Genomic DNA, 15,842 nt, shown 5'->3' on the forward strand with positions numbered 1-15,842 from the left:
ATGATTGTATGTATTGATGGTTGATTGGAAGTGGTGTTGTTGGAAATTGGAATGAGGAAAATACATATAACATGATATTGTGTTTGAAATTGGATTATTTGATGAGATTGGTTAATATGGTGGGTTGATGGTTTATAATTTTGATAAAAATGTTAACATTTGAGTTGAGGAGACTTGAAGTGATTTTGGTATGTTTTGATTGATTTTAAAAAGGGTTGGAATTGGTTTGTTTTAAAAATGGCACTTTGTGGTTTTGTATGAAAATGAGGTTTTTGGACATACTTTGACAGAGCATAACTTGGACTCTGGATCCCCAATTTGTGCCAAACTTGTTTAGAAATGAAATTGGATCTGGGATGTTTATGCCATTTGAAGAACAGGTAAAAAATGACTTGAAACGGAGAACTTATGCCCGTTGGAAGATTGGGGTTTGAAACTGTGAATTCTGTAGCTTTTTAACTTAGTAAAATTTTTGGCAAAACGCACTCCCACGCATAGGCATGGCCGACGCGCACGCGTCGTTTTCAAATTTTCACTATCCACGCGTGCGCGTGGCCCACGCGTATGCGTCGATGAGCTAAATCAATTGCCCAATCAATTGCCCAGCCAAAATTCCCGAGAGTTGTACCAGAGTTGTGTTGGTTTTGTGCCTGTGGCACAAAACGCACCCATGCGTACGTGTGACTAACGCATAGGCGTCACTTGGCTTTTCTCCCATCCACGCATGCGCATGGAGGGAAGCGTACGCGTCGCTGTATCTTGATGCATTCCACGCGTGCTCGTGGGCGACTGATGTAAAAATTTATGTTGATCTAGAATTTCTTAATAGAATTCCTTCGTTGCAAGTATAGTCTAAATCAACAATGAACTCTCACAATCAAAGTTTAAATCAAAGATGTCACAATTCAAATCAAATAACCAAGAGTATTTAAACTCTCGGGTCGTTCTCCCTAGGAATTGCAATGAAATGTTCTATTATTGGCTATGGAGGAATGGGGGTTGTGAATGCAAGAGAGAGCAAGTAATGTAAATGTCAAGAAAGTAAATGATCATGCAAGGAATTAAAAGTCAAAGCAATAAAAGTCAAAGCAATTAAAGCAAGAAAAGGAAAATTCAAGTGCAAGAAACCTCTTGGCCTGAATTGGGAGCTAAGGTTACCCATCCTAGCCATTGACCACAAACACATGATGATTATGAAGAGTTAATCCTACTTAGTTAACCCTACATCAAGGATAAGTCAAATAAGCATAGTTGATTCCAATCCATAAGTCTTAGCCAACTCTATTAATGGGAGGCTTAGAGTCAGGAAACCAAATCAACTAACTACTCTAATATATCAAACAAGAATGGACATCAATGACTCAAGAGTCACCAAAATCTCAAAACCAAGCCAAGAATGAAGAAAAACTAGATAAAAACTAAGCCAAGTATTTTATCAAACACTTGGTGTGCATGAAACTAAAATAATATTAAATTGCATTAAAAGTAAAATCTAACTACCAAATGCAAGGAAATAATAATAACAACCATAGTTGTAAGAACCGGACCGGACCGGCCGGTTCGACCGGAAAACCGGTGAACCGGACCCAGAACCGGTCCGGTTGAGTGATGTAACTGGATAAGGAATAGAACCGTTTTGAATCGGCCAGTTTTGATAAAAACCGGAAAACCGGCGATTTTTGGTCAACCGACCGGTTCAGGAAATTTTTTTTTTTTTAATTCTTTTTCCAAAACGACGTCGTTTTGGTTTTTTTTAAAAAAAAAAAAAAAGAAAAGCCCTACGGGCTACCACCCCCACGCCCCACCCGATCCCAGTTTGCAGTTCCAATTTCCCTCCCCTTTTGGCTATTCCCCCCAACCCTAACGGCGAAACGGCGAAACCCTACCAACCCTCCGCCAGTCCGCCGCCCTCACCTCACTCACCCAGCCCCCAGCCCGTCATCCTCTTCGTCTCGCGGTCTGAGCTCTGAAGAAACCAACTCAACCAACTCAGCCCGTCATCCTCTCCGAACAGCAGATCCGCCACTCGCGAACTCGCCGGTCGGCCGTTGCGCGCAGTCGAACTCGCCATTCCAGCGCCGTCTCCCTCGCCCAGTCGCCCTCCCCGTCGCCCTTCTGCTCTAGTGCTACTGCTCTGTGACTCTGTCAACAGGTAAGCTCCACTGCTCCAATTCTGTAATCTGCTTCTGCTCTGTTCTGCACTTGAAGTTTAATGATTGTTGTGTGAAATACATTACACTCTGCTCTGTTCTGTTACTGTAAGTTCTGTTAAGCTGAATTTCCTTGTTGAATATGCTTGTTGAATTTCCTTGTAAATTTACTGTTGGATTAGGACATGAAATATGAAACTGTTGGCTGTTGCATTTTTCATGTTATGTAAATCAAATTTTTCATGTAAATCAATTTATGTTTTGTTGATTTGTACTGGAAATATGAAACTGTTGGATTATATGCTTGATTTGAATCTATGAAATATGAATTTGCTTGTCTTGCTGAATAGGGAATTTAACTATTTAAGAATTTAAGGTTGCTGTCTTGCTGAATAGAGAATAGGAACTAGGGAATTTAGGATTGCTATTTTTATTCATGTGAAACCGGTTTTACCGGTTCAACCAACGATTTATCGGTTGAACCAATAAACCAGTGAACCAGTAACCTGACCGGTTCGATCACCGGTTCGGTTCTTACAACTATGATAACAACTAAAGAAGGTAAGGATTAACATGAAAACATAAATTACATTAATTGAAATTAAAATTAACAAAAGTATTCGTAAACATAAAAACGACAAAATAAAGGAAATAACAAAAGAGATGAAGAAGATAAAGACAAAAGAGCATGAAAACATAAAGGAAACTACACTAGAACAAGAATTAAAAGCTAAAAGTAAAGGAAATTAAACTAGGAAAACCTAAATTCTAGAGAGAGAAAGAGGGGGGAGCTTCTCTCTCTAGAAAATGACCTGATAAAACCTAAACCTAATTGCTCTCCCTTCATCCTTCTTCCCTTTGGCTTGAAATAGCTTCAGAAATGAGTTGGACTGGGTTTTGGAGGCCCAAAAATTGCCCCAGAGATTTGCAATTAATGACCTCACGTGCATGCAGTCGTGCGTATGCACGGTTGCACAAAATTCCCATCGTGTGTACGCACGACATTTGGTGCGTACACACCTTTGTTGTAGCTTTCAAACTCCATTTCCTTCATGATTTCTCCCCTTTAGGATGCTCTTTCTTCCCTTCTTCAACCCAAACTTGCCTTGAAAATCTGAAATCACTTCACAAATGCATCAAGGCACCAAATGGTATCAAAGTTAATGAAATTTAGCAATAAAAAGGCCTAAAGAGCATATTTTCACTTTCAAGCACAGTTTAGGAAGACATCATGAAACTATGCTATTTCAATGGATAAATGCAAGAAAGGTTGATGAAATCCACCCAAATAGAGCAAATAAATATCGTAAAATGTGGATTCATCACATCTCCACACTTAAACAAAAGCATGTCCTCATGTTATACCAAAGGAAGACAAGAAGGAGAATCAACATTTATTCAATGTAACTAACTATATGCAATCTATCTATAAGTATGTAGCTATCTATATGTAGTCTATCTATATGTATTTAACTATTCCAAATAAATCAATTTTCAAAAAAGCATCTATATACAACCAAGGGCTAAAATAATTATAACCAAATCCTATTCACAATTGAATTGAGTCATATAAAAGAATTTAACAAACTTGCAAGATAAACAATGATCATAGGTGAAAATATGGAATTGTGTGATTGAACCCTCACCGGATATGTGTATGCACTCTAATCACTCAAGTGTTTAGGGTCAATTCACTCAATTCTCCTCTAATCATGCTTTCTAAAGTTTGTTCTTCATCTAACCAATCAACAAAAATTTAATGTACATATGCAAAAATCATAAGGTCTTTTCAAGGTTGTAATGGGGCTAAAGTTAAAGGTAAGGATGTATATATGGCTAGGTGAACTTGCATTTGAATCTTTGATTAGTCTAAATTATCACCTAACACACACACACACACAACCTATAAACTAATATCAAACTTAGCTACCCAAAATCTCACTTTTACATATACACACACTCATGCATCAAATTCAATTCCATCACATATGCATTGATTATTATTGAATTTACTCATTGGGGTAATTTTGTCCCTTTTTCATTATTTCTTTTTTTCTTTTCTTTTCTTTTTTTTAAACATAATATATACACCAACTCATCAATGCATATGGTTTCCATAGTCTTATATGAGCATGTACCCCAAATTTCCAATATTTTTTAACAAAGAATAAAACACATTTTTATCTACCAATGTTCCCAAATCTTCCCCACACTTAGTTGACACACACACTCACTAACTTAACTTAAGCTATTCAAAGATTCAAGTAAGGAACATTATTGTTTTTCGCTTAAGATTAATGATGTGGCAATATAAAGAACAAAAGGGGTTTAAAAAGGCTCAAAGTGGCAAACAAAGGTGAATGAAATGATAGGCTATTTGGGTAAAGTGAGCTATAAAGAAATAATGACCTCAATCACACAAATGCATAAAAATACATTAAACAATGGATATATAGACTTAAACAAACCAAAGGTTGTAATCATAGAGAAGAGTAACACGCAAGAATGAAATAAGTGGTCAAATAGTGTAACCACACAATAAGGCTCAAAACTCACAAGTTGTATGTTCTTTAACTCAAAAACCATATTCCACAATGTAAAAATCATGCAAGTTTCAAAAAATTTTAACTCAATTCAATTTGAATTTCAATGCCCTTTATAAAAAGTAAGTTTCTTGGAAATTTCATTAAATTGACTAACATTTATTCTATATATGTATATAGTGTGATTGGAATGAAAAAGTCAAAAATCCTAAGTTTATTTCCTAAATTTCAATCAAACCAAAATAGCAAGTGTATAGGAAATCAAACTAGGTGCAATCATCACATCATCCCAATCACAATCACAACTAAAAGCTGAAAAAAGGAAATCTAAAAACATGCTTTACTACAATATAGTACTAGGTTATATACAAGCAAAATTGAAAAGTGCAATAAACTAAGAAAGTGCAATAAACTAAGAAAATTTTTTTCAAAGAGATAAAATATATACAAAACAACCAAAAAGCATAATAAGAAAAAACAAAACTAAAAGTGTTCGGAAATAGAATTTTTCACCCAAAATGCGCTACTGAAGTTGGACAACCTCCCCACACTTAAAATGTAGCACCGTCCTTGGTGCTCACGATCATGCTGAGTGGAAGGAGTCGTCACTGTGTCACCATACAAAAGTGGCTACAAGAGTGATGGTGGTGCTGAAAAGGAAAGAGCTGAGTTACAAAACAGCATATGAAGTGAACAGATAATAAAAATTTGAATGGAAGCATACATGAGAATCAAATTAAATCAAACACAAACAACTTCCAATCAAATTCAGGACATGGAGAAAGCTAACTTGCTTGTTTATCAAAGAATAAAAGAAGGAAGGAGCATTGTTACTATGCACAAAGGGAAAGAAAATAGTTAAAAGTTACAAGTTAATGTTAGTTGAAAAGTAAAAAGAAAGTTAAAAGTTAAAAGTTATGTTAGTAAAAAGGAAAATGATTAATTGAAAGTGAAAAGAAAAGTTAGATGAAAAAGACAAGCAAAGTTAAAAGTTAGGCAAAGAAAAAGAAAAATTAGTTGAAAAGGAAGCAAAGGTAGAAAATCAAGTGAAAAGAAGGAAAAAAAATTAGTTAAAGAAATGAAACCAAGCAAAAATTCAAAAGTTAGGTGCATAGTCAAAAGTTCCTTAATTCCAAAAAGTTTCTAAAGTTTCAAAACAAGCAAGTTTGTATTTACTTCTCAACAATTCAAAATGCCAAAACAAGTGATGCACATGTATGTGTAGAGCACATAATTAAGTAAATATCAATCATAAGTAAATTGGCATAATTTGAAGCAATGTGGTGTTGGCTAAGTTAGAAACATTGAGAAGCAAGTAAGCCAAAGAACATTCGAACATCAAATTCAATGAAGCATGAAGGTCACAAGGTTGAGACAAGAATTGAAAAGTTTATGCTCTATGTGACTGAAAGTAATTTAGGCAAAGAGAAAAGGAATCAACTTAGTCACATAGGTAAAAGGAAATCTTCAACCTTGTGAGAGCATGCAAAAGAGGCTTTTCCTTTAAAAGAATTTCAAGTTTGTGGTCAATTCGAAACTCAATTAAGGTTTATTCAATGCTCAAGGAGAACACACAATTTACAAGCAAAGAAGTTAAAGAATTGACCAAAGCTTGTAAGGAAGCTCTTGAGGAAATTTCCAAAACCATTTAGCAAACAAGATTCTTTTTGACATAGAAATCCGTCAAATAGAATCTTGTTGCACCAAATAAGATGATGTCATTTAATGAAACAAGGTTAGGAAAAATCCTGCAGCATTTCAGCAGTAAAATTGGCCTATTTTCTAATTTCAATCAATCAATTCAGACTTCCTATGAATTCATTGACAATTAAAAACACAAAAATCATATATGTAACCATAGGAAGTAAGCAAATGAGCCAACATACAGTAGTAAAACAGCCATGAGCAATTCAGCCAAAACAAATAAGCAATGAATCCAAAAAAACAGCCAAGGAGCACTCAATAGCCCAGCATACAGCACCAAACAGCAGTAAGGAACAACAGTAATTGATTCAGTCAGCATTCCTTTCATTGAATTCAGCAATCAATTACAAGTAATAAAAATTCAAACAATTACACATAGCTCAATCCAAGAATGAAGTTCAATTTGAAATAGGGACTCAGCAGCAATGAGAAAATAATGGCCCAAGATACAGCCTCAAAACAGCAATAATGAACAATCCAGCAGCAATAACAACTCGAATTCAGAAATTTATCAAAATCAATATCACTGCAACAGTCATATCCAGGAATTGTACGTTTCAAAAACCAGCCACCAACAAGAAAAAGCAATAATTAACAACCGGGCAACATTCTGTTCTTTGAATTTAACAACCAATCACAAGCAGCATGAGTTCAAACAATTAAGCATCACTGAATCAAACAATGAAGTTCAAATTGAAACAGGAACTCAGCAGCAATCACAATTGAAATTTATAACAGCCTTCAGCAAGAGTAGAGCAGCAATAAGACTATGCAGCAGCATGAACAAATCAATTCAGCATAGGGCAAATTAATGAAAAAGCAACATTCCAAACAGCATTATAAATCAAAACAAACCTAAATCCACTATCCACGCCAGATTCTCTAACAACCTAAGCAACTAACATGCATTTCTAACTAAATTAAGCTAAACAAAATTAACTAGCAGTAAACTAGTGACTGAAACAGAACTCAATTAAAGAAAAACGTGAACCAGGAAGCAGAATTGGAACAGAGGAAGGGAAGGGAAGAAGAAGGTTGATGATGGTGAGTGAACGGCTGGAGCAACTCAGCTGGCCTGGTGGTGACGCTGGCACAGTGGCAGCATGGCCGGCCAAGGTCTGCGTCAGAGAGGGAAAGCGGCACAGGGCCGAGAAACAAGGGATATGTCGCAGCAGCTGGAACTCGCTTGAGACGAAGAGAACAAGAGCTTGTACTTGCTCTGTTCTTCAACCCAGAAAGAACGAGAGGGTCAGGGGTGAGAAGGCGCGCGAAGAAGAAGACCCTGTGGTCTCTGGACCTGACGGTGACGGAAAGGGTAGAGGGAGGGGCTAGACAAGGTGGTTGAGACTAGAGATTGAGACAGGATCGACGAGGAAGGGAAGGTTGCGATGTGATGTTGAAGCCGAAGGGGAAGGTACCGCGAAGAGGAGGAAGAGGAGGGTGGGCTCTGGTTCGAGCTGAGAGAGAAGAAAAAGGAAGAAGAAAAAGGAAGAAGAAGGAGGAGAGGAAAATTGGGTGGCGGCCGGCGGTGGTAGTTGTCGCGGCGAAGTTGAGAAGAGGGAGAGGGACGCGGTGGGTTCTGGACTTGCGGAGGAGCAGGGGTATGGCGATGGTTGCAGTTCTAAGAAGGCGGCTGGTGGAGGTGTGTGGTGGGGATTTGAAACGGAGTGGGGAGAAAGGTTCAGAAAGAGAAACGTTGGAAGGGGGGTCCTCTGGTTCGTGAGGAAAGGATAGAGGACGAAGGGACGTGAGAAGAAGAGAGCTGGCGATTAGGGTTGGTGCGGTGGTTTTTGGGCTCGGCGACTGGTTCGGCGCTGAGAGCACGCAAAGAGGGTAGGGGGTCGCGCAGAGGGGCCGAGAAGGGAACAGGGGTGAGAGACGAGGAAAGAGAGATGAGAGAGGAGGAAAAAGAGATGGGGTGAGGGGCACGGCGACTGCGGCGGTCGCCGGTGGTTGTAGGTGGGTGGACGGTGAGGCGCTGTGGTTTCTGGGCTAGTGAAGAAGATGGAAGCTTATTGATTGGTGAATGGTTGGCTCACAGAAGATGAAAAGAGAAGAGAAGGGAAGAACAGGGGGCTGCGGACGCACCAACTGTGCAGGTGCTCCCAACAGAGGAGGTTGAATTAAAAGTGCATACGCACCAACGTTTGTGCGTAGGCACGGATAGGAAAATGGGCAATAATGCGCATGCATATGCTTTGTGAATGCTGTGAGCAGAGAGCGTACATGAGAGTGTGCGTACGCACGCACAGAATGAAAATTTTTTTTTAAATAGAAATTTATCCAATATTCTAAAGTTCATATAAAAAAAATTAATAAAAATATGCAACTATTCACATTAAACTTTAAAATTATCGAAAATTTTATTTTCCAAATAAAAATATGGACTATTTAAAGCACTTGTAATATGCACAAACAAAAATCTACAAATTCAACCATCTAAAAATTAATTAGAAAAAATTTAAACATGCAATTCAAAACAAAAAGAAAATTTAAAACAAAATTACTAACTATTCACATATGTATTTTAAAACAAAAAGTTATCAAGGCAAGTGGTACACGAAATTGTGATCACACTTTTCACAACTCCGGTACAACTAACCAGCAAGTGCACTGGGTCATCTAAGTAATACCTTACGTGAGTAAGGGTCGATTCCACGGAGATTGTCGGCTTGAAGTAAGCTCTGATTATCTTGTAAATCTTAGTCAGGAGATTAGTGATAAGACTGATTTTGTTTATGAAAAGTAAATAACATGAATTCAATAATACTTGTGATTCAGTGATGAGGAACAAGTTGAGGTTCCGAGGATGCTCTATCGTCTGAATCTCTGCTTTCTTACTGTCTTCTTCTCCAAACACGCATGGCTTCCTTCCATGGCAAGCTGTATGTTGGTGGATCACTGTTGTCAATGGCTACCATCCGTCCTCTCGGATGAAAACTATCAGGTACGGTTTCTGTACGGCTAATCAACTGTCGGATCTCTCGTCTCGGATGAAAAATACCAGGTACAGCTACCGCACGGCTAATTGTCTGTAGGTTCTCACTTGTGTCGGAATAGGATCTCTCTATCCTTTTGCACACTGTCACTGCGCCCAACAGTCGCGAGTTTGAAGCTCGTCACAGTCATCCCGTTCCAGATCCTACTCGGAATACCACAGATAAGGTTTAGACTTTCTAGATCTCAGGAATGCTGCCAATTGGTTCTAGCCTCTACCAAGAAGGTTCTAATCTCACAGACTCGGTCCGTGGATCAGAGACCCAAGAGATACGCACTCAAGCTGTCGCCCAATGACTACGTTGAGCTCAGATAGAACAGGAGTGGTTGTCAAGCACGCGTTCATAAATTTGAGAATGATGATGAGTGTCACGGATCATCATATTCATCATATTGAAGTACGAGTGAGTATCTTAGAACAGAAGCAAGTATGATTGAATAGAAAACAGTAGTAATTGCATTAATCCATTGAAACACAGCAGAGCTCCTCACCACCACCTATGGGGTTTAGAGACTCATGCCATGGAAGATACAATATGAAATGTAAAAAGTGTCATCCGTTGCAAAATGAATCCCTAAAAGTAGTTTTTATACTAATTTAGTAACTTAGGTTTACAGAAAATGAGTAACTAAGTGCAGATAGTGCAGAAATCCACTTCCGGGGCACACTTGGTGAGTGTTTGGACTGAGCTTTGAAGCTTTCACGTGCATAGGCCATTCTTGGAGTTAAACGCCAGCTTGGGTGCCAGTTTGGGCGTTTAACTCCAGTTCTCGTGCCAGTTCCGGCGTTTAACGCCAGAAAAGGGTCTCTGGCTGGTGTTTAACGCCAGTTTGGGCCATCAAACCTCGGGAAAAGTATAGACTATTATATATTTCTGGAAAACCCAAGATGTATGCTTTCCAACGCAATTGAGAGCGCGCCAATTGGACTTCTGTAGCTCGATAAAATCCACTTTGAGTGCAGAAGGGTCAGAATCCAACAGCATCTGCAGTCCTTTCTCAGCCTCTGAATTAGACTTTTGCTCAGATCCCTCAATTTCAGCTAGAAAATACCTAAAAATAAAAAAAAAACACCCAAACTCATAGTAAAGTCCAGAAATGTGATTTCTGCATAAACTAATAAAAATATAATAAAAAGTAACTAAAACATACTAAAAACTACCTAAAAATAATACCAAAAAGCGTATAAATTATCTACTCATCACAACACCAAACTTAAATTGTTGCTTGTCCGCAAGCAACTAAAATAAAAATAGGATAAAAAGAAGAGAAAATACAATAAATTTGAAAATATCAATAAAGCTTAGTTCTAATTAGATGAGCGGGACTAGTAGCTTTTTGCTTCTGAACAGTTTTGGCATCTCACTTTATCCTTTGAAGTTCAGAATGATTGGCATCCATAGGAACTCAGAATTCAGATAGTGTTATTGATTCTCCTAGTTTAGTATGTTGATTCTTGAACACAGCTACTTTATGAGTCTTGGCCGTGACCCTAAGCATTTTGTTTTCCAGTATTACCACCGGATACATAAATGCAACAGATACATAAATGGGTGAACCTTTTCAGATTGTGACTCAGCTTTGCTAGAGTCCCCAGTTAGAGGTAACCAGAGTTCTTAAGCACACTCTTTTTGCTTTGGACCACGACTTTAACCGCTCAGTCTCAAGCTTTTCACTTGACACCTTCACGCCACAAGTACATGGTTAGGGACAACTTGATTTAGTCGCTTAGGTCAGGATTTTATTCCTTTGGGCCCTCCTATCCATTAATGCTCAAAGCCTTGGATCCTTTTTACCCTTGCCTTTTGGTTTAAAGGGTTATTGGCTTTTTCTGCTTTCTTTTTATTTTTCTTTCTTATATATATATATATATATATATATTGCAAGCTTTGTATTTTTCATTGCTTTTTCTTGCTTCAAGAATCAATTTTATGATTTTTTTTCAGATTATCAATAACATTTCTCTTTTTCCATTATTCTTTCAAGAGCCAACAATTTTAACATTCATAAACTTCACTATAAAAAATATGCACTGTTCAAGCATTCATTCAGAAAATAAAAAGTATTGTCACCACATCAAAATAATTAAACTATTTTCAAGATAGAATTCGAAATTCATGTACTTCTTTTTCTTTTTCAGAAAATATTTTTCATTTAAGAAAGGTGAAAGATTCATGGAACTTTCATAGCTTTAAGACATAGACACTAAACACTAATGATCATGTAATGAAGACACAAACATAGTCAAAACATAAAGCATAAAAACCGAAAACATAAAAGAAAATAAACAAGGAGATTAAAGAACGGGTCCACCTTAGTGATGGTGGCTTCATCTTCCTCTTGAAGAACCAATGGAGTTCTTGAGCTCCTCAATATCTCTTCCTTGCTTTTGTTGCTCCTCTCTCATGGATTTTTGGTCCTCTCTGATTTCATGGAAGATAATGGAGTGCTCTTGTTGAGGTCCATGAGTGGGCTCTCTTGTTTGCTCCATCCTCTTTCTAGTGATAGGTTTTTGAGATGACTTTCTCCATCTCCCATGACTCAGAGTTGGGAGCAACTGCCTTTCCTTTCCTCTTCTTAGAGGTTTCTCCGGCCTTAGGTGCCATTAATGGTTATGAAAAAATAAAAAGCAGAGCTTTTTCCACACAAAACTTAAAAGGTTTGCTCGTCCTCGAGCAAAATAAGATAGAAAGGGAGTAGAAGAAGAATGATGCAGTTAATTTTGAAAACTTATTACTGTATGCAAGAAAAATTGAAAAGAGTTGAAAAGAATTTGAAAAGATATGTAAGTTTTGAAAACGTTTTGGAAGGAATTGAAAAGAATTGAAAAAAAAGAATTAAAAAGAATTGGAAAGATTTTTAATATTTGAAAATAGAAATTGAAAGATGAACGTTTAAAATATGTTTGATGCAAAAAAAGTTATGAATTAAAACGTGAAAAATTGAAAAAAAAATCGAATTGGAAACAAAATTACCTCCCTTGTGTCATCCTGGCGTTAAATGCCCAGAATGCTATCCATTCTGGCGTTTAACGCCCACTTGTCTGCCTCTTTGGGCGTTTAACACCCAGTTAGATACCCCTGGCTGGCGTTAAACGCCAGGAATCCTTCTTTACTGGGCATTTTTCTGAACGCCCAGAATGCTGCCATTTCTGGCGTTAAACGCCCAGAATGCTGCCCATTATGGCGTTTAACGTTCAGAATGCTGCCTACATGGGCGTTAAACGCCCATTCTGCTATCCTTACTGGCGTTTAAACGCCAGTAAGCCTATCCTCCATGGTGTGCTATTTTTAATGCTGTTTTTGATTCCGCTTTAATTCTGCAGCTGTTTTTATTATTCCACATGATCATCAACCTAAAGAAAATATAAAATAACAATGGAAAATGAAATGAAAAAGTAATTAACATTGATAAATAAGATTGGGTTGCCTCCCAATAAGCGCTTCTTTACTGTCAATAGCTTGACATTACTGAGCTTTAATCTAGTCTCAGTCTTGAGCATTCTTGCTCAACATTGCCTTCAAGATAATGCTTGACTCTCTATCCATTAACAATGAACTTTTTGTCAGAGTTAATATCCTGAAGCTCTACATATCCATATGGTGACACACTTGTAATCACATATGGTCCCTTCCACCAGGATTTTAATTTTCCAGGGAACAATCTGAGCCTAGAGTTAAACAGCAGAACCTTCTGTCATGGCTCAAAGACTCTAGATGACAGCTTTCTGTCATGCCACCTTTTTGCTTTCTCCTTATAAATTTTAGCATTTTCGAAAGCATTGAGTCTGAACTCCTCCAGCTCATTCAATTGGAGTAATCTTTTCTCTCCAGCTACCTTAGCATCAAGGTTTAGGAACCTATTTGCCCTGTAGGCCTTGTGTTCCAGTTCCACTGGCACATGATAGGTTTTTCCATACACAAGCTGGTATGGAGAGGTCCCTATAGGGGTCTTGAATGCGGTTCTGTATGCCCACAGAGCATCATCCAAACTTCTTGCCCAATCCCTTCTACGGGTACTTACAGTTTGTTCCAGGATTCATTTTAGTTCTCTATTTGAGACTTTAGCCTGCCCATTTGTCTGTGGATGATACAGAGTTGCCACTTTGTGGTTAATTCCATATCGGATCAGAGCAGAGTCAAGCTGTTTATTGCAGAAATGAGTTCCTCCATCACTAATCAGTACCCTAGGGACACCGAACCTGCTGAAGATGTGCTTCTGGAGGAACTTCATCACTGTCTTAGTATCATTAGTGGGTGTTGTAATTGCCTCTACCTATTTAGATATATAGTCTACTGCCACCAGAATATAAGTGTTTGAATATGAGGGTGGAAAAGGCCCCATGAAGTCAATACCCCATACATCAAACAACTCAATCTCTAAGATCTCTTGCTGAGGCATGGCATAACCGTGAGGCAGATTACCAGCTCTCTGGCAACTGTCACAATTACGTACAAACTCTCGGGAGTCTCTATAGAGAGTAGGCCAGTAGAAGCCACATTGGAGAACCTTTGTGGCTGTTCGCTCACCTCCGAAATGTCCTCCATATTGTGATCCATGGCAATGCCATAGGATCTTCTGTGCCTCTTCTCTAGGCACACATCTACGGATTATTCCGTCTGTACATCTCTTAAAGAGATATGGTTCATCCCACAAGTAGTACTTTGCATCAGAAACTAATTTTTTTATTTGCTGCTTACTGTACTCTTTGGGTATGAATCTCACAGCTTTATAGTTTGCAATGTCTGCAAACCACGGTACTTCCTGAATGGCAAAGAGTTGCTCATTCGGAAAGGTTTCAGAGATCTCAGTAGGAGGAAGGGACGCTTCTGCTACTGGTTCTATTCGGGACAGGTGATCCGCTACTTGGTTCTCTGTCCCTTTTCTGTCTCTTATTTCTATATCAAACTCTTGCAGAAGCAACACCCATCTTATGAGTCTGGGTTTTGAATCCTGCTTTGTGAGGAGATATTTTAGAGCACCATGGTTAGTGTACACAATCACTTTTGATCCTACTAAATAAGATCTGAACTTGTAAATGGCATAAACCACTGCAAGTAACTCCTTTTCTGTAGTTGTGTAATTCTTCTGTGCGTCATTTAAAACACGGCTAGCATAATAAATGACATAGAGAAGCTTGTCATGCCTCTGTCCCAATACTGCACTAATGGCATAGTTACTGGCATCACACATTAGTTCGAATGGTAATGTCCAGTCTAGTATAGAAATGACTGGTGCTGTGACTAGCTTAGCTTTCAGAGTCTCAAACGCCTGCAAACACTCTGTGTCAAAGACAAATGGTGTATCAGCGGCTAGCAGATTGCTCAGAGGTTTTGCAATTTTTGAAAAATCCTTTATAAACCTCCTATAGAATCCTGCATGCCCTAGAAAGCTTCTGATTGCCTTAATATTGGCAGGTGGTGGTAATTGACAATTACCACTACCTTAACTTGATCCACCTCTATTCCCTTGTTCGAAATTCTATGCCCAAGGACAATTTCTTTAGTTACCATAAAATGACATTTCTCCCAGTTTAAAACCAGGTTAGTCTATTGGCACCTTTTCAGAACAAGTGCTAGATGGTCAAGACAGGAGCTGAATGAGTCTCCAAATACTGAAAAGTCATCCATTAAGACTTCCAGAAATTTTTCTACCATATCCGAGAAGATAGAGAGCATGCACCTTTGAAAGGTTGCAGGTGCATTGCACAGACCAAATGGCATCCTTCTGTAGGTAAATACTCCAGATGGACATGTGAATGCTGTTTTCTCTTGGTCCTGAGGATCTACTGCAATTTGGTTGTAACCTGAATAGCCATCCTAAAAGCAGTAGTATTCATGACCTGCTAGTCTCTCTAGCATCTGGTCTATGAATGGTAAAGGAAAATGATCCTTTCTGGTGGCTGTATTGAGCCTTCTGTAGTCAATACACATATGCCACCCTGTAACAATTCTTGTGGGAACTAGTTCATTCCTTTCATTATGAAACACTGTCATACCTCCCTTCTTAGGGACAACTTGGACAGGGCTCACCCAGGGGCTATCAGAAATAGGATAAATAATCCTAGCCTATAGTAACTTAGTGACCTCTTTCTGCACCACCTCCTTCATGGCTGGATTCAGCCGCCTCTGTGGTTGAACCACTGGCTTAGCATCATCCTCTAATAGGATCTTGTGCATGCATTTGGCTGGGCTAATACCCTTAAGATCACTTATAGACCACCCAAGAGCTGTCTTATGTGTCCTTAGCACCTGAATTAGTGCTTTCTCTTCCTGTGGCTCTAAAGCAGAGCTTATGATTACCAAAATGTGTCATCTTCTCCCAGAAATGCATATTTCAGGGATGGTGGTAGTGGTTTGAGCTCGGTTTTAGGAGGCTTCTCCTCTTCCTGAGGAGTTTTTAGAGGTTCTTCTGTTTTCTCTGGTTCCTCCAGATCAGGCTGAACATC

The 15,842-nt window shown here is 38.5% G+C and overlaps 1 long non-coding RNA gene across 2 annotated transcripts; it reads right to left on the reverse strand.

Annotated features, from left to right (window-relative positions):
• On the reverse strand, positions 3,003 to 8,124 carry LOC110268254. Of its 2 annotated transcripts, none has more exons than XR_002356386.1 (2): positions 5,207 to 8,124; positions 3,003 to 3,264 (listed from the first exon to the last, which is right to left on the reverse strand). It is a non-coding gene; the product is annotated as an uncharacterized LOC110268254 (long non-coding RNA). The 2 variants fall into 2 exon arrangements; XR_002356385.1 differs by having other exon boundaries at positions 3,003 to 3,273.

This window comes from Arachis ipaensis, chromosome B10 (genome assembly GCF_000816755.2).
Source record: "Arachis ipaensis cultivar K30076 chromosome B10, Araip1.1, whole genome shotgun sequence".
In the NCBI taxonomy this organism is placed as follows: domain Eukaryota; kingdom Viridiplantae; phylum Streptophyta; class Magnoliopsida; order Fabales; family Fabaceae; genus Arachis; species Arachis ipaensis.